The sequence below is a fragment of the Tachyglossus aculeatus genome, chromosome 5 (genome assembly GCF_015852505.1).
Source record: "Tachyglossus aculeatus isolate mTacAcu1 chromosome 5, mTacAcu1.pri, whole genome shotgun sequence".
NCBI classification, from domain to species: domain Eukaryota; kingdom Metazoa; phylum Chordata; class Mammalia; order Monotremata; family Tachyglossidae; genus Tachyglossus; species Tachyglossus aculeatus.
The window spans coordinates 80199368-80222970 of record NC_052070.1 but is presented as its reverse complement, the minus strand read 5'-3'; the positions used below and the strand labels follow the sequence as shown (position 1 = coordinate 80222970).

General features: G+C 44.3%; 1 protein-coding gene and 1 pseudogene across 1 annotated transcript in view; both read right to left on the bottom strand.

Moving 5' to 3' along the window:
- ZMAT4 (zinc finger matrin-type 4) overlaps positions 1-4332 on the bottom strand; it is a 297965-nt gene extending 293633 nt beyond the window's left edge. Inside the window, exon 1 of the mRNA XM_038746656.1 lies at positions 4273-4332. The gene's annotated coding sequence lies outside the window, so the exon portion shown is untranslated. The remainder of the gene's footprint in view (positions 1-4272) is intronic.
- Positions 4333-7067: 2735 nt separating this feature from the next.
- LOC119928818 lies at positions 7068-21290 on the bottom strand (annotated as a pseudogene).
- Between the last annotated feature and the right edge of the window lie 2313 nt (positions 21291-23603).

Here is a 23603-nt window from a genome sequence, read left to right as displayed (position 1 = left end):
GTACTTACTATGTGCCAAGCACTGTTCTAAGAATGATCTGGGCTTATGATTTTCAAAGGACTCTTGGGGTCATTAAAATAGTTGACCCCCAGAAAGAGCTTGGGCAGTCAGAGGGAATTTATTATGCTCCCCACATCTCACTGTGCACTTTGCAACTGATTATGCCACAAGCAATGCTGCTAATTTAAATTGCCATTAAGCTCTGCTGCAGGTCCTAAAGTAACTTAATGAATATGAGTGTGATAACTTGTTCTCCACAAAAGGGGGAATTAAGAATGCATTTACATCAGTTACAGGGTGAAAAGAAAATAGCAATCTTACTACAACCAGATAATGGAGATCCCAGCCCTTAATCTATTTGGGGTCTTAATTTGAACTCCTTAGTGCTGTCATTTCCATTTAATTTCTACTCTTTTAAAAACAGGTCTTGACAATTTCCCATCCATACCATACATGTTTTAAGAAAGAAAACTATGAATGTTCATAATAGTACTTGTGGTATTTGTTAAGCACTTATTGTTTGACAAGCACTGCACTGAACTCTGGAGTCGATGAAGTACAATCAAATTAGACACAGTCCCTGTCCTACATAGGGCTCACGGTGTGAGGAGAGAGGATAGGTATTTAATTCCCATTTGTCAGGAAACTGAGGCATAGAGAAGTTAAGTGACTTGCCCAAGGTCACAAAGCAGGAAAGTGGCGGAGCCAGGATTAAAACTCAGGTTGTTTGATGCCTAGGCCCAAGCTCTTCATGATGCTTTTCAATCACAAAATGTGTGAGGAGTCAAATAGTGAGAAGGGAGAATGTGTTGTGCCTGAGATGTGCGCAATTGGAGGAAAATTACTGGATTACATTTCTCTTAGACTCAGCATCCTACAGGCTACTCCCAGAACACAATGGCTCAGATCAAGATGCCTCTTGGCTAAGCAGATTTGGAAAGAGAGGCAGAGGTGTGAGTGGACCCACATAGGCCTGTAAGTAGGGATTGTCCTGTTCTCGTAGCTTTCTTATGCCTATTGAGCAACTGAAGAGTCAAGCTGGCTTCTGAAAGAGGATGATATAAACCAGCATGATGGAGGAGACAGGAGTGACATGAAGGACACGAAGGATGGATCAGGGAAGGAAGGGTTGGAGGGGAATGAAGTGAGGCAGAAACAGAGAGGATCCAACTTGTACTTCTCAAGCGCTTAGTACAGTGCTCTGCACACAGTAAGTGCTCAATAAATATGATTGAATGAATGAATGAATGAGACAGAGAGAGGGCTAGCGAGAGGGAGACAGACTCTGAGTATTAGAGAAAGATATTTTCTTTCCTGAACTGCCCCCCTTGCCCTCCCACCCCCTTCCTGGCCATAAAATAAAGTTGAATGGTTCAAGGGAAATGCTTCTCTCCAAGACCAACAAGAAGCAGGTGAGATTGTGTGAAATTTATGGAGACAGTAAGTGTTCATGGCCCTCTCTGCACCTTGAGCAAGAGGGCTGGTGAAGGGGGCAGTCTGGCATCAAAACCCTACCATCAGGACCTCTGCCTCTCAACTTGCCCTAATCGAAGACAACCACCACAGGAGGATTAGCCGCTTATGTAAAATCACATGTGCGATTATGGGGATGTTTCTGTTTTCCCATTTGGGGTTTGAGGTGAAAAAGAGGAGCAGCAAAATCTTCTGGAGAGCAATTTTCCCAAATAGATATGCTATCATTGATGTTCAATTGCTAATTTTGTCTGATTTTTAAATTTTTATTTTTTAATGGTATTTGTTAAACGCTTATTACGTGTCAGGTGCTGTTCTAAGCAAATGGTAAGTGTTTAACAAATACCATTAAAAAAAGAGTCTTAAGCACATGGTAGAGATCCATATTGGGACAGCTAGCTGGAGCTAATGGCATAAAAATGAGCAAAGTCACCATTTAGCAAAAGGCTGCTTAAATCTCCCCAAAAGTTCTCCATCTATGGGTGAATCTAATCCCAGTATACTGGAAGGCTTTGGAGAACTCAGTCCCAGTGCCTAGACCACAACCCCCGCAACCTTCACTCTAGCATGCTCTTAGTGATCAATCAATCAATCAATGGTATTTACTGAGGCCTTATCATCTGCAGAGCACTGTAGCAAGCACTTGGGAAAGTACAATGCAGTTGTCAAACATAATACCTCCCCTCAGGGAGCTTAGTCTAGTCTAAAACCCAGGTCCCAGGAATAATACTGTCCTCTGCCTACAGTAAGCACTCAACAAATACCATTGATAAATTGGTTGATTAAGAAATAAGGAAAAGCTGCCTGACTGAAAAGTTTGCAATAGGTCAATCAGGGAAATTGTAGCATCTCTGAAGGATTCCAGAGTTTGCCTCCTCAGAATTTTTCTGGCCTATTAGCCAGTGGGATTGCACATAGCATGAAGCTATTGGAGATTTGGCTTCTAGTATCCCTCCTCTCCAATTCCCATTTAATTGTTCATGGTATTTGTTAAGCCAGTGCCAGGCACTGTACTATGTGCTGGGGTAGACACATGATAATCAGATTGGACACAGTCCCTGTCCCACATAGGGCTCACAGTCTTAATCCCCATTTCACAGATAATGTAACTGAGGTACAGAAAAGTAAAGTGACTTGCCCAAAACCACACAACAAATAAATAGCAGAACCAGGAGTCACTAGGCCATAGCACTTCTTTTTAGGCCACACTGTTTTTCTTCTTATGACCATGGGGCATCACAATCTCTCTGAGCTATCATTTCCCACCTATAAAATGGACTTTGGCCTCCGCCACTGTTATTGAGAGGGAATAATTACATTCCTCAAATGGCTTTAGGTCTGTGGGAACTCAAATTCCAGGTAGGGGTGGGAGTGTAGGGAGCACATCATTTTTCTTTGACAAAGTTTTGGCCTCATACAAGCTTCCTGGAAATCTTGCCTAAACCTGGTAATGACTGCGCCATTTTTTTAAGCACTTACTATGTGCTAGGCACAGATAATTGGGTCCCACAAGGGGCTCACAGTCTAAGTAGGAGTATGCACAGGCATTGAATCACCATTCTGCAGATGGAGGAACTGAGGCACAGAGAAGTTAAGTGATTTTCCCAAGTTCAAAAAGCAGGAAAACAGTGGAGCCAGCAGAAGGACCCAGGTCATCTGACTCTCAGGCCTGTGCTCTTTCCACTAGACCACTCTGCTTCCCACTTCTCATAGTTCGAAAGCAAAGTGAGAGCCTGCAGCGTACACACTGCCCCCGCCAAAGGATTAAAAAGTCTAAAGGACATTAAATCCAACCTGCTTTAGAAGCCCCTCAACCACCTCTCAGTGTGCACTTGGGCGGCCATTTCACCAGATCACAACCATCTGCTCTTCTGGAAGACTTGGCTTTCAACCTCTTCTCCTCCCCTATTTGGGTAATTGACCATGGGTCATTTTGAGGAGGCCTGCTTTCCTGACTCACAGTACTGAGAACCCTTAAATCACTTGGCTGAAACAGGATTGTTCCCTGAAGCCCATCTTCTATGACTGTAAACTCATTGTGGGCAGGGAATGTTTCTGTTTATTGTTATATTGTATTCTCTCAAGCGCTTAGTACAGTGCTATGCACACAGTAAGGGTTCAATAAATACAAGTGAATGAATGAAACAGGAACAAGGTATCCCAGTCCCAGGAGACCCTAATGCATTTCCATTGTTTGATTGTTTAGTATTACTGAAAGCTCAGGTCCTGGTTCCTGGTGAGAGATTTAGAGATATGTCCCTGGCAGGCCAAAATAGTCAACTTCAAAAAATGAAGCATTACCCAGAAGGAAGAAAGAGGTTTTCATATATTTCTTGGTCTATCCTAATTAGAGTGTTCCATTAGTCTGAAAGTTATGCATCAGAAGAAACCAGTACCTGACATTCTCCTTGCTTTAGAGAGAAGGCACCATTATCTGGTCCTTTGTTCCCTTGGTAATATGTTAACCCTCTTCAGCGTTAGAAAAAAAGGACCAAAAACTCAATAAGCAATTAGGGAAGCAAAGGAGAAAGCGGCTAACGTGCTCCAGATGGGTACACCGTAGAGACGGCACTGTAATTTCACTGAAGTGGAAGCTTCTAATTGCTGCCCCTAGTGTTGCTAAGGAAGAGATGGGAGAAATGCAGATGGCAGATTGTCACCCAAGTGGTGAACATTTCATATTTCACAAAAACGTAAGCCATGTTCCACTCCATTATCTACTTCTAATGGCATGCAAAACCATTGCCAGCTGTCTGATTTTCTTAAAGACAATGCAAGAGTGAAAACAAAATAGCTTACCTGAGAAAAGTGCGCCTTGGAGTAGTGACTATCTGGCGTTTAGGAATTTCTCAATGTGTTCTTTTGTTCTTTCTTTCCCGGTAGGCCTTCTGGGAAAAGCTAACTCTCCTCCGCCTGACCTAATTCAAATGAGATTCATTTATAGGGTTAAAAAACTTTTTTTTCCCCCTAAAGGAAAAAAGAAATAAACAGCCACAAGAATTTATCCAGTTCAAACATTTCCTCTGAAGCATTAACAAAAGCAATCAATATAAATTACATTTGTCAAGGAACATTATTTTGTGAAAACATCCCCTCCGAGCGGTGTACACAAACACCAAAAATAAAAATCCATTTCTAGGCAAGCTCTGCCATCGCGTGGCTAGGTCCCATATAACAGCTATATTTCCAAAGAGGCAATAATTGGGGTCAAAACCAAAAGCTCCCCAAAGAGCTAACAAAGAACTAGGCAGTGCCAGAGACACAAAGTAAACGGATGGTATTATTGCCCCCAAGCTACAGGAGGGTCTGGAGGCCCCTTAAGTGTCCCTTCTACGAAAACCAAACGAGTGACACTTGAGTTTGGCTGATAGGCAAGGCAGGAGGATTGTTTGGCCATGAGTGTTTTGTATTTTTAAATATCTCCATGAGATGCAGTAGGCAAGAAGGAACAGGATAAGGGCCTAAACCAGCGTGAGGCCTGTTTGGATGGAGAGGAAAAGGCTAATAGGGGAAATTTTGTGGAGGAAGAACTGACAAGTGACTGAATATGGGGGTTGAAAGTGAACTAGGAGACAAGGGCAATGCCAAGTCTTCAAAGATGGGAGGATGATAGTGTTATTATAATTCTGCCAATTCAATTGTATTGTATTGTTCAACAGCATTTATCTTTATCTTCATCAGTGGTAATTACTGAGCACTTACCATGTGCAGAGCACTGTACAAAGCACTTGGAAGATTAAGATAAAACACAGTAGGCAGACACGTTCCCTGCCCACAGTGAGTTCAGTCTATAAGACCAGCTCACAGTATAGAGGACTGGACTCTCCTAAACATTATTGTTACTCTCCTAAATACTTAACATAGTGCTCTGCACATGGTAAGCCTTCAACAAATACAACTGATTGATTGGAGGAGAGGATTTGAGTATATTAGCATTAATGAAGTGGAGAAGGCTCTGACCTTACTACTCACCACCAAAACAAAATCAATCAATTATATTTATTGAGCTCTGTTTGCAGAGCGCTATACTGAGCAATTGGGAGAGTACAATATAATAATAATAATAATAATAGTGGCATTTATTAAGCACTTACTATGTGCAAAGCACTGTTCTAGTGCTGGGGAGGTTACAAGGTGATCAGGTTGTCCCACAGGGGGCTCACAGTCTTAATCCACATTTTACCGATAAGGTAACTGAGGCACAGAGAAGTTAAGTGACTTGCCCAAAGTCACACAGCTAACAATTGGCAGAGCCAGGATTTTAACCCATGACCTCTGACTCCAAAGCCTGTGCTCTTTCCACTGAGCCACACTGCTTCTCAATATAACAGAGTTGGTAGACACACTCCCTGCCTACAAGAGTTTGCAGTCTGGACAACGCAATTTCAAAATCTTATTTCTATACTTTCTCCTCCCATTTACAGATCGTTTACAAGAAATGTCAATAGTGTAAACAATGTGACATTATTCAGCACTGTGGGTGTCTGCTCTGTGGAAAGCTGGTAGGGTTGTATCAGGCATTCATTCATTCAATCGTATTTATTAAGCGCTTACTGTGTGCAGAGCACTGTACTAAGCGCTTGGGAAGTACAAATCGGCAACATATAGAGACGGTCCCTACCCAACAATGGGCTCACAGTTTAGAAGGACCATACATATATGCCAGTATCATGTAACCAAAGCAATCGTGCATATAACTGGAAAAGAATAAAAACCACCTTAATTTAATGGCTTCTGCAATGATAAAGAGTTTAGCTGAATCACAGGGACAGACGTCTTAAAAATAATTTGAGAGCATTTGGAATTTTCAGTTTCAGTAGATTCTCAGATCACCGATGAGCAGCAAAAGGTGAACTGCCCTTTAAAAATGGCTTTAAATGAAGCACAGAGATAACCAAGAGTGAGAATTCCAGCAGCAACTCAAAATGATACAGAGCTAGTTCTAAAGAAATGGCCACCGGCCAGTATGAATAATCTGAGGTGTAAAACCAAAAATAAAATCTTAAAGTTTAAAATGTCCCATAAACAAAGATAAATATACATTGTATCTTAAGTGAAAATGCCTGCTAGTAACATAGTCTAGTGCACGCTGTTGCTAGAACTTACTGGTGAATAAGCATTTGTTACCTACCAAAAATTACTTTTCTTCTTCGTCCCCATACTCTTAATTTTAAAGTACTCTGCATTGGCATCTGTATTCTAATCAGTTGTAACAATTAAAACAGCATTAAAGCAGAGCTCTTGCCTCTACTTAAAAACACCTACAGAAATAAGAAGGCAGAATGTTAAAATAGTTTTTGATGGGCAATCCGAAAATGGAAGCTTTACTGGTTACTGAAGAGACTGGCTCCTTAGTGGTGGATGGTTGTGTGTGTGTGTGTATCTGAACTGCTCGATCTGCATAAAGACTATCAAAAAACAGAACAGACTTTGGGAGACTACAACAATGCAGTCAATGTTGAGATTGGTTCCCCCTGGAAGACCTTCTTTCCTTCCACTTCAGCTGGCTTCTTGGAGGAGCGATGGCTGGCCAGGAGTTGGCCGCCGGACACAGCCACCGATGGCTCTGAGCAACCCCCACCTGATCCCACCTCCTACAAGTAGGAGTACTGGTTAATCTTGGTTGGGCTCAGTGGGCATCCATTGTAAATTGTCGAGCCCCGATGTAAGACTGGATGGCAAACTGATGCTGGTACTGGGCTGGGGCCACACTGGCAGAGGTGAGCAGACTGGGACCCACACTCACGGGGACCTGGTGGACCAGAGTGCTAGGATAGGCCATGTGCCTCGACGAACCCTGAGGGGAGAACAGGTGGGCGATGGAACTGGTGGAGCCCAGCGACGCGGCCATCGTCAGGGCCGCATAGGTGTAGACGTGCGGCTGGTTTGGCAGGTGAGTGGAGGCTGAGGTGGTAGCCAGGAGGGAGTGCACAGTCGAGTGCAGTGGGCTGCTGTGCTGGAAGGTGTAGGGAGCCTGAGAGAGGGTGGAGGTGAGAGGGGCCACGTAAGCTTGCTGCCGGCGAGAGGCGGAGTTGCTACTTCTCTCCTACGGGACCGACACCGCTTGCTGCTGGTTCTGGCTGAGGTTAAGGGGCTGCACACCATTTGTCACCCCTCGCTGGGATCGGTACCCTGTGGGGGTGATGCAGCATCCGGATGTCTGCCCGCTCACTGAAGCCACTGGCTTGGTCTTGCTGATCAGGAGGCCTGAAACGTGGGTCCCCACAGTGCAGTCGCTGAACTGGGTTTTGAGGGGTGGCACAATGATAGTGTGAGTGCCAGCGCCATCCGTCAGAACACGGCTAGGAACTTCGAGCAACCCCCCGGCGTTGACCCGCAGAGCGGCCATCGTGTCTGTGGAGTACGGGCTGCTCAAGGAGGAGTCAGAATCTGGCGAGTCATTGACGGTGACATAGCTGATGACGTTGAACCATGGTTTCAAGCTGGAGCTGTTCGGTTTGTACTTGCTGTCTTCCTCTTCGTCAGTGTCACTGCGGATGGTTATGACGCTGACTGGGGGGCTGGGGGTGTCGGGGATGACGATGGGCTGGTGCTGGTCTTCGATGGGGAGGAGGGGGTTGTAGGTCGAAGAGGTACAGAGGGGGCTGCTCCCAACCAGTGAATACACTTGGGAAGGGAGGATGTCCAATGTGGAGGTGGCTTTGGCAGAGTTTGGAGCAGGCTGCTTGCTTTTCTTTGAGGGAAGAGCGCTGGTTTGCTGCTGCCGAACAACATGAACCACGCCAACATTCAGGGGCTGAGCGGTGGCCAGAGTCACATGATTGATCAGCAAGGAGGGCTGCTGCATGATGGTACCGTACTGATTGCTGTGGGAGTGGGCATTCCTCCAGTCCGCCAGCTGTTGACTGCTTCCTATCGTCTCCGGAATCACCGCTGTGGGTTGCACGGAGTTGTGCAGGGCCACTCCAGGTAGCTGTTGCCAAGCTGAAAGCAGCAAAAGGCATGTGATGTGACTGAAAAATCTCAACTGTATTCTGCTGCCAGTCAATGACATGAGCTGCATTTGATTACTGTGACAGTCAGGCCAAGACTTTTGGGGGTGTGTATGTCCACGGAATACTGCGATACCCAGAATCCCTCGCTTTGTTGTGATATCCAGTATCCCTCGCTTTGTTATGATACCTAGAATTCCTTGCTCTGCTTTCTGCTCATGCACCGTATATTTCTAACTGCGCCACACGTATGTAGGCCTTAGATAAGCCTTTGGCAAACAACCACATTTGTCCGGTTTTGTATAAAAGCCCGCCCCACACCTGTTGCAGTGAGGATACTCCACCGATGTCTCATGGAACGGGGCTGTCCTTGCACCAGGACCTCGACCGGCCGCTGCGAGATTTAAGGTGATATGAACCCCATTGCAAAAGCTCCTCTCTCTTTCTTCGGTCTCACTGAATCCAGAATGAATCTGCTTGGAGCTAAGCTCCTGCGTTACAGGGTGGGAATCTATTTGTTTGGGTTTTTTTCCTATATTAATATTTCTGGAATGAGGCCAAGCCTTTTGGGGGTGGGAATCTATTTGTTTGGGTTTTTTCCTATATTAATATTTCTGGAATGAGGGCACTGTGAGATTTGAGTGAATTGTAAAATGGCCCTGGAGTTTCCCCAAGCCTGGAAATAGCTCCCAGCTGATTGCTGCTAATGGCAGGGGCCTGCTGGGGGTGGACTGGGGAGGCTGAAAGCAATTTGTTGATTTACAGACTGCAAGTGTCTGCCTATCATAGAAAAAAGAAGATGCTGAAAAAAGCAAGAGGTCTTCACAAGTGGTGATGCTGGTGGAGGTTGAACTGAGATGGGGTCTGATGGCTGGAACCAGGGACATGTTCAAGACAAAATGAAACAAGAAGTTCAGGGCTTTAGCTAAAATGAAGAATGGCCAAGGTTGGAGGAGTTGAGGAGAGGAGTTATGTGACATGAGAGATTAGCCCTGCAGCCAACATGGAGTAGCTGGATGTTTAAAACTTTTAAGACCACAGAACCCTACAGCAAAAATGTCTAGTAGAGGGAAAAGAGTAGGTCTGGAGACCAAATTTTATTTCACCTCCTCTGGCTTAGCACAGGTGTGATCTTATTATCTGTTGTGTTATCCAAGGGCTTAGTATAGTGCTCTGCACACAATAAAAGCTAAATGCTTTCTGTTATGTTTGTTTTTATTCATTCATTCATTCAATCATATTTATTGAGCACTTACTGTGTGCAGAACCCTGTACAAACCGCTTGGGAAGTACAAGTCGGCAACATATAGAGATGGTCCCTACCCAACAGTGAGCTCACAGTCTAGAAGGTGGAGACAGACATCAAAACCAAACATGTAGACAGGGGTCAAAATGGTCAAAATAAACAGAATTATAGCTATATGCACATTATTAACAAAATAAATAGAATAGTAAATTTGTACAAGTAAAATAGAGTAGTAAATCTGTACAAATATATACAAGTGCTGTGGGGAGGGGAAGGAGGTAGGGCATGGGGGATGGGGAGGAGGAGAGGAAGGCCTGTCTTCAGTCTGGGAAGGCCTCTTGGAGGAGGTGAGCTCTCAGTAGGGCTTTGAAGGGAGGAAGAGAGCTAGTTTGGCAGATGTGTGGAGGGAGGGCATTCCAGGCCAGGGGAAGAATGTGGGCCGGGGGTCGATGGTGGGACAGGAGGGAATGAGGCACAGTGAGGAGGTTAGCGGCAGAGGAGTGGAGGGTGCAGGCTGGGCTGGAGAAGGAGAGAAGGGAGGTGAGGTAGGAGTGGAAGCAGCATGGCTCAGTGGAAAAGGGCATGGGCTTTGGAGTCAGAGGTCATGGGTTCAAATCCCGGCTCCACCAATTGTCAGCTGTGTGACTTTGGGCAAGTCACTTAACTTCTCTGGGCCTCAGTTACCTCATCTGTAAAATGGGGGTTAAGACTGTGAGCCCTCTGTGGGACTTGATCACCTTGTAACCCCCCTCCCCCCCCCAGCACTTAGAACAGTGCTTTGCACATAGTAAGTGCTTAATAAATGCCATAATTATTATTATTATTATTATTATTATTATTATTATTATTAGGAGCGGGCAAGGTGATGGAGAGCCTTGAAGCCAAGAGTGAGGAGTTTTTTGCTTGATTCGTAGGTTGACAGGCAACCACTGGAGATGTCTGAGGAGGAGAGTAACATGCCCAGAACGTTTCTGTACAGAGATAATCTGGGCAGCAGAGTGAAGTATAGACTGAAGCGGGAAGAGACAGGAGGATGGGAGATCAGAGAGGAGGCTGATGCAGTAATCCAGTCGAGATAGGATGAGAGACTGAACCAGCCAGGTAGCGGTTTGGATGGAGAGGAAAGGGCAGATCTTGGTGATGTTGTGGAGGTGAGACCAACAGATTTAGTGTGCCTTGTGTTCTGGGCAAGAACCACCCAGAATTGCATTTGAAAAATTAACAGTCCTGAAATTCACTCTTAATGTTTACGATTTCCATACTACTGAAATTTGGGACTGTATTTGCCACTGCTAATGGAGTCTCAGTACCCTTAACTGCTGGGTTAAGCATGAAGCCCCATGATATCCCAAACCAACCAAGAAACCCTTAAATTCTGAAAATAATAATAATAATTGTGGTGTATTTTTAAGTGCTTACTATGTGCCAGGCACTAAGCTCTGGGGTGTGTAAAAGCAAATCGGGGTGCTTGTCCTGTCCTGCATATGGCTCACAGTCTTAATCACCATTTTACAGATGAGGTAACTGAGGCACAGAGAAGTTAAGTGATTTGTCCAAGGTCACAAAGCAGCCAAGTGGATTAGAACCCATGACCTTTGACTCCCAGGCCTGTTTTTTATCCACTATGCCACACTGCTTAAAGTGGAGCCTCATTGCATATCCCGTTCTTTCCCCCCACAGGAGTACACTTTCACACACATTCCTTTTCAGCACTGTATGTATTTTTCTTCAGTGCCTATGGCCTTGGTGGCTCAATGCTTCAACAAGGATTTATACCAGCGCCAACCACACCAAAGGGTAATGGAGAACATGGTCTTCTCTTGATTTAAATACCTAGATCACTCTGAGCTCAAGCAGACAAGACTCTATTCAGAACTGTTGGAGCTGATATTTGGCTTCCATATCCTCAGTCCAGAGGACGAAGACACAAATAACAACCTTTACTGCTCGCACTAAGATCCAGCTACAGGTTAGGGCCTGCAGATTGGGGCAGAAAATGATGACAGCCCAAGACACATTAGATTTGATCATTCCCCTTTATAAAATATTTTGGTATGTGGACAAATTTATGATCTGTCTCCCAGCTTCTGGCAAGGAGGAAGGAACCTGAATATGTTATGAATTACAACAAGGGGGCTGTGAAGACAATAGCAGGTTTAATCATAGTGTTAAAAATACCCTTAACTGCTGGGTTCAGCATGAAAGTTTTATCCTGTAATGACTGGCCAGTCTGCAAGCCACAAACTCCAATCAAACATGCATCCCAATTCTTCCTCCTTAGAGCGGTCACATTTTTTGACACTAACAGGAGAGTTGATGGAAAAAGGGCCAAATATAAGAACCTCTTCCAGTCTCAGGTCTCCCTCCCCACTCCCCAGAGACCCAGCCCAGAGAATAGAACAAAAGAGGGATTTGACAGAAGTTTCAATCCTGTGGGATTCTGGGCTAGAGATGTAGGATGAACTCTGGAAAGCACCATGGCCTATTGGAAAGAGCACAGGCCTGGGAATCAGAGGACCTGGGTTCTAAGCTACTTGTCTGCTAACCTTCTCTAGACCTCAGTTACCTCATCTGTAAAATGGGGATTAAAAATATGAACCCCCTGTAGGACATGGACTATGTCCAACCTGATTAATTTGCATCTACCCCAGCTCTTAGAACAGTGCTTGGCATATAATAATCGCTAAACAAGTACCATAATTATTATTACCTCGTATCTACCCCAGTGCTTAGTACAGTGCCTGGCACATCGTAAGCACTTAAATACCATAAAAAAAATCTCTGAACTAGAACATTAGTTCTAGTTTAAGGTTTTAGGGAAACAGAGAAGCTCTGCACGCTGCAGAGAAGCAGTGTGGTGTAATGGATAAAGCACAGGGCTGGGAGTCAAAAGGTCATGGGTTCTAATCCCAGCTCCACTACTTGTCTGCTGTATGACCATGGGCAAGTCACTTCACTTCTCAGTGCCTCAGTTACCTCATCAGTAAAATGGGGATCGGGACTGTAAGCCCCATGTGGGACAGGGACTGTGTCTGATCCAATTTGCTTATATCTACCCCAGTTCTGGTTTCCTCTGTGAAGATGAAGCAGGCAAATTGTGCATCTTTAGTTGTCTGAAGTCAATAGTCCACTTCTCGAGGGCTAGCCAGGGGAGAAACAGGGGGGTGGTTATTTTCCATGTGTTGCGAGGGGGCTCTTGGCACTCACAGCTGGCTTCTTCACTGCCCCAAGCAGGAAGATGGGCCTTCCCACTGCACAGAGGGCCTTTCATCACCTCAATGCGAGTTTTGCTTCTCTAGTCAGAATAATTTCCCCCGAAATGGAGTTCATTTTGAAACCTGAAGGTTCCCCTGTTTAATTGATAAGGATCTAATAAAGCATGCTCTGTTTCCTTTGAGAAAAAAAAAACTGACTTAATGGTAGGATACTTGTAACACTTTTTATGTGAGTATTGAATTGCAGCCCAGAAGCCAAATCTTCTATTTCAGAACTGAATTAAGAGCGAAGCAGGCCTGAGGCAGCAGGTAAATTATGAACAAGAACCATTGTTTGCCTGAAGATACTAAAGTTTCTCCAGAAAATGTGTTGCACCTTCGAAGGCTGCATAAAAATTTAATCTGCTCTAAGTTTCAAATTTGGGATGAGACCCAAGACAAATTCCCTGCATATCATTTTGCACTCCTCTTGAAGTTCCAGCTACCCAAAAAGGGTACCCGTTCCTGGCTCAAGCACTGGCTTGGGAGAAAACCACTGAAACTAAATCAAATCATCATGGAAAGAGATTACCAGTGTCCCTGCTCAGTCTGAGGGACTGTTCAGAACTCTCACCTATTCCATCTTCTGAGTCAGTTACCCGTAGTTGCTCTGTCAAAATTAGTTTGAAAAACAGACAAAAAAAAGGGCAGTTAAAAGGTATGTTAGAGGACCATATCTCTTCAGTGAATCAATCCATCAGTGGCATTTTTTGAGCACTGTAGTAGATGCCCAAGAGAGTACAATACAACAGAATTAGCAGTCACGTTCCCTGGCCATACCCTCCCTGGACCAACTAAATTAGCCCCCACCTTGAGTAAACCAGCACCCAACCAGGAAACATCCAGGTTTCAGCTAATTTTTCCAAGGTTGGAGACATCTGGGCAAGCCTGAGGCACACAGTGTTGATCTTAATCCATCACACTGCTGAAGAAATGGCCCTCAACCACAAAGTCCAAAAGCAGAGTGGGTAGGAATACGGGAACGTGGTGGACTGAGATCTCAGACTCTGTTTATGACTTGTAAATTAGATGGAATTGGGCCATCCTAGCCAGGGAGTAGAGTGAAACCATGGTCTGTAAGCAAGTCCATAGTTTATTTTAAGTATCTTTCTCTTTTATTATTATGGCATTTTTAAGCACTCACTATGTGCCAAGCACTGTATTCATTCAATGGTATTTATTAAGAGCTACCTGTGTGCAGAGCACTGTACTAAGCACTCGGGAGAGTACAATACAGCAGAGCTGGTAGATGTTTTCCCTGCCTGCAAGTTAGGGAAGCAGTGTGGCCTTGTGGATAAAGCACGAGCCTGGGAGTCAGAAGGTCATGGGTTCTAATCCCAGCTCCGCCACTTTCCTACTGTGTGACCTTGGACAAGTCACTTCATTTCTCTGGGCCTCAGTTACCTCATCTGTAAAATGGGGATTAAGATTGAGAAGTTCATGTGGGACATGGACTGTGTCCCAACAGGATTATTTTGTAACTACCTCAAGCAATTTATTACAGTGCTTGGCACATACTAACTGCTTAACAAATACCATAAAAAAACCAAACTTGAATATTTGGAGTTGCCACTGTTGATGGAGTGAGATTCTCAGGCTGTGGGTAGTGAGGTGATGGCCTGTTTCCCACCACCTGCATTCCTCACCTACTGGCAGCAACGTGTTGCAGTCTGGCAGTAATTAGGGATAAATATGTTTGTGTAACACTAAGGTTTGCTACATTTTGAGTTTGCAATTTTAGGTAGGATCCTACAGGCCCAGCTTAGGTGCCTAGAAGATACAGTCAAAGTACAGGTCTGGTCCTCCTTCAGAATGATACTCAGGAGCATCCTCTTTCAAGTGAAGCCTTTCCCAGACTAGCTCTACCTGACTCCCTACTTTTTAGCTTTCCCAAGTTAGCAGTCCTTGTTAAAGGACCTTGCATAGGTGGTTGTGTATATGTTTTCTTGCTCTGAGAAGCTGTCACAGTAGTAGTAGTAGTACTAATAGTAAAAGTATTTATTAAGCCCTTTGTGTGTGCAACATTATACTAAGTGCTGGGAAAGAATAGATGGATAGAAATCAGAGGCGGTCTCTGCCCTCAAGGGGCTCACAGTCTAATGATTTCACAGTGATCACCATCTTCATTAAGAAAATTGATCACTGGTGATCACTTCTCACCCCACCTTCAAAACCTTACTTGAAAGTGCATCTCTTCCCAAAAAGCCTTCCCTGACTAAGACCTCATCTCTTCTCCCACCTCCCTCTGCGTTGCCCCTTGCACTTTGATTTGCACCCTCTATTCACCCCCCTCGCCTCCGCCTCGCAGCACTTCTGTACATATCCATAATTTATTTATTTATATTAATGTCTGTCTCCTCCTCCTAGACTATAAGCTCATTGTGGAGAGGGAACGTGGTGGAGCCAGGATTAGAACACAACAGACCTTCTGACTCCCACTGCTCTCACACTTAGTAGCCCCTGGCCTAAATCACAACAGCTACTGAGTCGCTCAGAGAAGCACCTTGAGAACAGGGGGCCCATGCTCCCCTACAGGACCACTCCACATTGTTTGCACAAGACTACCCTCTGCCAAGCTGGTGTGTTTGCTCTTCGCAGTGCCTGAGACAACTTTCAAATATGCCTGTTAGTATCTAGTCTCACCAAGGAATAGCTCTAACTACAAGTAGTGTGGCCTAGTGGAAAGTCAAGGAGCTGGGTTCTAATCCCCACTCTGACATCTGCCTGCTGTGAAACCTTGGACAAGTCACTTAACTTCTCTGTGCCTCAGTTTCCTCATCTGTAAAAATGGAGATTAAATTTCTATTTCCCTTTCCCCTTAGACTGTGAACCCCCTGTGGGACGGTGACTGTATCAGACCAGATTCTCTTATATCTATCCCAGGATTTAGTACAGTGCTTGGCACAAAGTAAACACTTATTATTAGCAATGGTAGTAGTAGCATTTTCTTTAATTTGTCCCTTTTGCCCCATTAGACATCAGATCCTCAAGGAGCTGCAGAAGAAGTCCCCAGGTGCCCAGGCCAGTGCTCCACAGGAAGGTCAAACTCAATAGACACCATGGACTGACCTCCAGGGGACTACTGAGTTTCACCAATTCATTCTTTTGATTGTATTTATCTAGCTTTTACTGTGTTCAGAACACTGTACTAAGCACTTGGGAGAGTACAATACAACCAGAAGCATACATTCCCTGCCTACAACGAGCTTACAGACTAGAGGGTGGGAGACAGACATCAATACAAATAAATAAATTACAGATATGTACATAAGTGCTGTTGTGCTGAATCTCCTGAAGTCTTACTGCAAGGTGGTGATCGCCTTCCTTCTGGTCATTTTTGTAATACTCTTTCACTGCTTCCAGCCTTGAGTGGAGAAAGTTCAAGGTTACAAACTCCTGGAAGGCAGGAACCCTACCTCAGCTCTTAGTACAGTGCCTGCCACATAGTAAGCCCTTAACAAATATCAAATACCACAATTATTATTATTATTGCTCTTTAGTGATTATCTCCCTTTGGGTTCTCAATAAATTCTTGACCATAAGCTTCCCCTGTAGATGGTAAGCTTGTTATGGGCAGAGAACATGTCCACTAATTCTGTTGTACTCTCCCAAGCCCTTAGTGCAGTGCTCTGCATAGAGTAAGTGCTCAAGAAATACTGTTGATTGACTATCATTATTGATTGATAATTACAATAATGGTGGCAATATCTGTGATAAGTGATAATGCAGCAGGGAGTTACCACCTGAGTTATCACATCAATTCATCAATGGTATTTATTGAGTGCTTACTACGGAGAGGACAATACAACAGAGCTTGAAGACACATTCCCTGCCCACAAGGAGTTTACAGATTAGGCAAGCTCCTATGCACTATGGGCAATTCCATCCCCACCTAGATTTTGAGCCCATTTTGGGTATCTCATTTCTTTTTTTAGTTTTGGTTTTATGGTATTTGTTAAGTTCTTACTATATGCCAGGAACTGTATCAAGCACTGGGGTTGAAATAAGCTAATCAGGTTGGACACAGTCCCTGTCCTGCCTGGGGCTCACAATCTTAATCCCGATTTTACAGACGAGGTAAATGAGGCAAAGAGAAGTCAAGTGACTTGCCCAAGATCATACAGAAAACAAGTGGCAGAGCCAGAATTAGGAGCCAGGTCCTTCTGTCTCCCAGGTCAGGGCTCTATTCACTAGGACACACTGCATTTTTAACTACCAGAAAGGCTACTTCCTTGTGTTTTAATGTTTCATCGCTCCTGATGTGTCTGTCTCCAATCCCTTTACCCCACTTAAATCCTTGGTATTGTCAGCCCTCTGGGGGATGGGAACTGGATCCATTCAAATCTGTGTTTTCTCTCCAAGTGCTTAGTACAGCACTTTTCACATAGCAAAGACTTAATAAATGCTATTACTACTACTATTACTACGTGGAGGGAACCCACTAAAATAAATTACTGATAAGGGAAGTGGAGGAGTATAATGCTATGTACACAAGTGCTGCAGGGCTGGGGTGAATATCAAGTGCTTAAAGGGTACATGGCCAAGTGCATTGTCAACACAGAATGGAGAGCCAATAGGAGAAAGGAGGGTATAGTCAGAGAAGCAGCATGGCTTAGTGGCAAGACCATGGGCTTGGGAGTCAGAGGTCATGGGTTCTAATCCCGGCTCCACCACTTATCAGCTGTGTGACTTTGGGCAAATCACTTAACTTCTCTGTGCCTCAGTTACCTCATCTGTAAAATGGGGATTAAGAATCTGAGCCCCATGTGGGACAACCTGATTACCTTGTATCTACACCAGTGCTTAGAACAGTGCTTGGCACATAGTAAGCACTTAACAAATACCACAGTAATAATAATAATAATAATAATAACAATATAATAATATAAAAGACCTCTTGGAAGAGATTTGATTTTAAGAGGGCTTTGAAGGTGGACAGAATGGTGGTCAGAGGTGGTCAGAGGGAGGACAAGGGCAAGGGGTTGGAGATAATTAGGCAGATAAAATTGAGGAGCAAAGAGTAGGTTGGCAGAGAAATGATTTAGTAGAGTTGGGTTAAAAAATCCTAGGCTTGTCAGCACTCCTTGCAGCAGTTCACAGAGACTTTGGTCTCATGGAAACAAGGCCCGCAAGCTGCCAAAACAGAGTTTTCCCCCGAGGCCCAGTGAGTTGATGTCCTACTTCATCTTCCTCTCACTCCCATCTCTGAGTCATTGTCCACCATTGCCTGCTTGTCAGGCACAACAAGGAAAGGCATGTTGATGCTTATCCTGAAAGAAAGATTCCTTTCTCAGTAACCAACCTCCATCTCTCACTCTGGGGTTAGAGAAGGAAGTCCTATATGGCTGTTCATGCATTTGTGAAATCTTCTAGTCATAAATTTTGAAATAGCACAGGTTCTTTACTCAGACTCGGGGCAATGAATGGAAGTCTCCAGCTGTGGAGCTCCTTTCAACTTTTTCCTTCTCAGTCAATAGATTTTCATTAAAATTAAGACATAAGATTAAGATATAAATATGGGGAGTCCTCTTCGGAGATTGATAAGAAGAAGAGCTCATAGGAAAGTTAAGTTTGCTTTAGACTATTTCCCATTTTTTTTCTTCTTCTTCTTGAGAAACCATTGAAAATGAGAATACCCTTCCCCAGTGGCCAGGCAGTAGTATCAAATAAACTCTACTGAGTTTTCTCCCTGGCCAACAGACATTCCTTAAATACTATTCATTTATATTTTCTGACCTATCACAAGACCAGAATAACATGCTTCCTTCCAAATGTTAAACTCCTCAGCCAATTGGATGCCTGGAGTATCCAACTTTTACAGAAGTGCAGCAGGGTGAGAAGTGGGGCTCCCAGAAGCCCCCTTTCCCAATCACAAGCAGGCTTGGAAGGACGTTAGTTCTCAGTGGATTTGGATGGGATCTATAGTGTTCCTAGTCCACAGAAGGTTTAGGAATACATTGCCATCCCTAAACCTGCAAATACATCTTTAAGGCTTTTCTGAAACCGATGATTTTCAGCTAAGGAAAATAAGCTTTATCAGATTCTGCCTAAGAAAAATAGTTTGTATCTTCTGAGGAATCGTGAGATGCAGCAGTGAAACAGTGATCTCACAGAATGATCAATAATAATAATAGTAGTATTTGTTATTAAGCGCTTACTATGTACAAAGTTCTGTTCTAAGTGCTGGGGTAGATAAAGGGTTATCAGTTGGACATAGTCCCTGTCCCTTATAGGGCTCACAGTTGAGGTAGGAAGGAGTAGGATTTAATCCCCATTTACACATGAGGAAACTGAGGCCCAAGTGAAGTGACTTGCCTAAGGTCATACAGCTACAAGGGCAGGGGGTTGGGGGATGGAGCTGGGATTAGAACACAGATCCTCGGACTCCTAGGTCTGTGCTCTATCCCTTAGGCCATACTGTTTCAATTGTCATTTCTTCCCCTTCTGCCCCAGCCCCTGTCAGGGTAGTGCTATATTGTTGCTGTATTGTACTATCCCAAGTGCTTAGTACAGTGCTTTGCACACAGAAGCACTCAATAAATATGATGGAATGAATGAATGAATGAATGAATGAATGAATGGAGTGCTGAAATTGGCTGAAAAGGATTTGGAAGCTACTCTGTTCATGACGAAAGTGATTTCAAACTAGCTAGCATCTCCCTCAGATTTTTCTCCCTATCACATGCAGGGGGTTGCCATCAGAGCTAGGGTCCTTTGTTAAACAAGTCCCAGAGCCTCTTCTACCCAACAGCAAATTGTGCATTATCCCATCAATCATTCATTCATTCATTCAATTGTATTTATTGACGCGCTTACTGTGTGCAGAGCCACTGTACTAAGAACTTGGGAAGTGCAAGTCAGCAACCATATACAGACAGTCCCCTACCCAACAATGGGCTCACGAAGTCTAGAAGGGGGAGACAGACAACAAAACAATCATGTAGACAGGTGTCAATAATTGTCAGAACAAATAAAAATCTATAGCTATATGCACATCATTAACAAAATAAATAGAATAGTAAATATGTACAAGTAAAATAAATAGAGTAATAAATCTGTACAAATATATACAAGTGCTGTGGGAAGGGGAAGGAGGTAGGGTGGGGGGGATTGGGAGGAAGAGAGGATAAAGGGGGCTCAGTCTGGGAAGGCCTCCTGGAGGAGGTGAGCTCTCAGTAGGGCTCAATCCCATCCCAGACAGACAAAAATATCAGCTCACAGGAACACTCATACAGAGACACCCACTAGGGAAGATTCTGAGACACCTGGAACCCAAACAAGGCAAAAGACTCCAGCCCCTCTGGATTTCAGTGAAGCCTACTTTATTTATTATCAATAACAGCAATTTATTCAGCCAATTCCTATGTCGCTACTAGACTGTAAGCTCTTCCTGGTCAGGGATCAGGTCCTCCAAACCCTATTGTATAGTATTCTCCCAAGCACTCAAAATAGTGCTTGCTGCACATAGCAAGCACTCAATCAAAACCCATTGATCAGTAGTGATTGATTGGAGATATTATGCACTGTGCTAACTGCATGGGGTAGGATAATAGGATAATCAGATTGACACACAGCACTGGTCCTACATGGAGCTCACAGTCTAAGAGGTTGATGAGGGAAATTGCGAGGCCCAGAGCCGGTGGTGAATTGCCTGGCCCAAGGTCACCCACCTGCGCAACAGCAGAGCTGGGATGTCAGCACATTTATTCCCCCCAACGACACACTGCCTCTCGAATTCTCAACTAGAAGCCCACATCACCTAGTACCTCCCCCAAGATTCCCTAATCTCCTGCTTTATTTCATGAAATCCACTCCTGTTCACATAGTAAAAAAATTCAGAACACCCAGTCTCCCAGACGACGGAGACCAGAGTGGTGGGGAAGATGAGGAAAAGAAGAAAGGAGAAACTTGGAGAAATAGATAAAGAGGAGAAAGGGAAAGGGCGAAAGTGAAGAAGGAAACAGAGAGAAGGCAAAAAGGGAAAGAGCAGGAAAGGGGCAGAGGTGAGAGGGGGCAGTGGCATTCACCCATCTGGTCCCCCTCCCCTTCCCCTAGATGTCTGCAATGGATACACAACCCAGGCCAGGCCAGCTCACGATGGGCCAGCACTAGCCCTTCATCTTGGCTGGCAGCTGCAGTGGTGATAGGTGGCCTGGCCTGACACCAATCAGTGGCCTTGCCAGACAGCAGGTCCATGGTTTCAGTACCTTCTGGGCCTGGGCTTGAAGGATGGCCACAGACACCAGAGCCCTGGACTAAGACCTCTTCAGTCGGGAGGCCTGGGCTTTCAGACCTGGGGTTGAGAGCCTGGGCCCCCTGCTCAGGGGCTCGCTGGGGGCTTTCTGCCACTCCCCACCCTTTCATTCCTCCCAGATCATTCTTCCTCTTCACCAGGAGAGGGGTGGCTTATATCTTCCTTCCTCCTTGGCCCTCTAGATGTATTTTTTTAGGCTTTTCAGGGTATGGACACATCCTGAAGAATCTGAAGCAGGATGATGATGATAACAATAATAATAATGATGATGATGATCAAACAGTATTTATTGAGCACTTACTATGTGCAGAGCACAGTACTAAGTGATTGAGAGAGTAAAGTGCAACAGAATTGGCAGATACATTCCCTGCCTATAATGAGTTTACGGTCTTGAGGAACCTTACAGTATAGTAGATCTAATTTTGGTATTGTTAAGTGCTTACTATGTGCCAAGCCCTGCATCAATCAATCAATCATGTTTATTGAGCAATTATGTGAACAGAATATTGTACTAAGCACTTGGGAGAATACAACAGAGCTGGTAGAAATGCGCCTTGCTGTAATAAGAACTGGGTTAGATACAATATGATAGATACAATCCGTGGTAGAGGGTGAACAGATATTTAATCTTAATTTTATAGATCAGGAAAATGAGGCACAGAGAGGTTAAGTGACTTGTCCAAGGTCACACTGCAGTCACACTACACATGGGAAGCAGTACGGTCCAGTTGAAAAAGATAGAGGACCTGGGTTTAATTCTGGCATTACCACTTGCTTGCTGTGTGATCTTGGGCAGGTCACTTAACTTCTCTGTGCCTCAATTTCCTCAACTATAAAATGAGGATTAAATACCATTTCTCCCTCCTCCTTAGATTGTGAGCTTCATGTGGGTCAGGCACTGTCTCCAACCTGATTAACTTGTATCTATCTTAGCACTTAGAACAGTGTTTGACACATAGTAAGTGCTTAATACTGTTAAGAAAAAGTGGCAAAGCCAAGATTAAAATCCAAGTCCTCTGACTCCCAAGCCTGTGTCTTTCTACTAGGACATGCTACTTCTCAGATCCTGAAATTTCTGAACTGCCCCACCCAACCTGAGCTGTCTGGTTACTGTCTAGTTACCTCACTTAGATTTTTCCTGGAGTGGTGGGACACAGAGGCACCTTTGGAAGCTGGCCACTCTGCCAGAAAATGCTGAAATAAACCTGCTGCTGAGATTAGTCAGAGCCGGCGGGAGCAGGATTGATGGTTAGTGGGTTCTTCTGTGGATGAGAATGTCTTCCACACAGACCTTGTTAGCAGTATGTCTGCCCTTCCCTTCAATGCATCGTTTTGGTATCCTCTCCCCTGGGTCCCCTCTGAGTCACTGCAATTCCACATTCAGGTTTACACAATAGGCCAAGCACTCCAGCCCCTAAGAAGCTTGGAAGCTCTGCAGAGGCCAGTGTAAGCAACTCTGTGAGAAGGGAATGCAAGCAAATCCCTTGAAAGAAGAGAAAAAGCGCTGACATACGCTCAAAAGAAAACAAAAGGGAGACTGGTTTCCAGTCAGAGTTCTTATCAAGTTCATCAAGTGGGGAGAGGAATAAAAACCCAAGCACAGCCAGAAGAGTTCTGGCAAGACACGATGCCTCATATTCAGAGTTTTGGGTGTTGTACAAATATCTGCATCTGCTCTCTTTACAACCTATCAATCAAACAATGGTGTTACATTGTACGAAGCGCTTGGGAAGTACAAGTTGGCAACATATAGAGATGGTCCCTACCCAACAATGGGCTCACAGTCTAGAAGGGGAAGACAGACAACAAAAGTGCTTACTACAGTGCTTTGCACATAGTAAGCACTTAATAAATACAACTGAATGAATGATGCAATGGTATTTATTGGGTGCTTACTGTGTGCAAAGCACTGCACTAAGTGCTTGAATTTTGCCCACTTTCTGCCCACAACAAGCTTACAGTCTAGAGGTGGAGATGGACATAAATATAAATGAATTAACTGTAGATATGTATGTACATAAGTACTATAGGGCTGAGGGTGGGGTGAATAAAGGGAGCAATTCCAAGTTTAAGGTTGATTCAGAAGGGACTGGGAGAAGAGAAAATGAGGGCTTAGTTGGGGAAAGCTTTTTGGAGGAAATGTACTTTTAATAAGACTTTGAAGATGAGAAGAATAATAATCTATCAGATAGGAAGAGGGAGTGAGTTCCTGGCCAGAGGCAGGATGTGGGCAAGGGGTTGACAGTGAGATAGATGAGACTGAGGCATAATGAGAATGTTACATTAGAGGAGTGAAGTGTGTAGGTTGGGTTGTAGTAGGAAATCAGAGAGGTAAGGTAGAAGGGGGCAAGGTGATTGAGTGCTTTAAAGCCAATGGTAAGGAGTTACTGTTTGATTCAGACGTAGATGAGGAACCATGAACC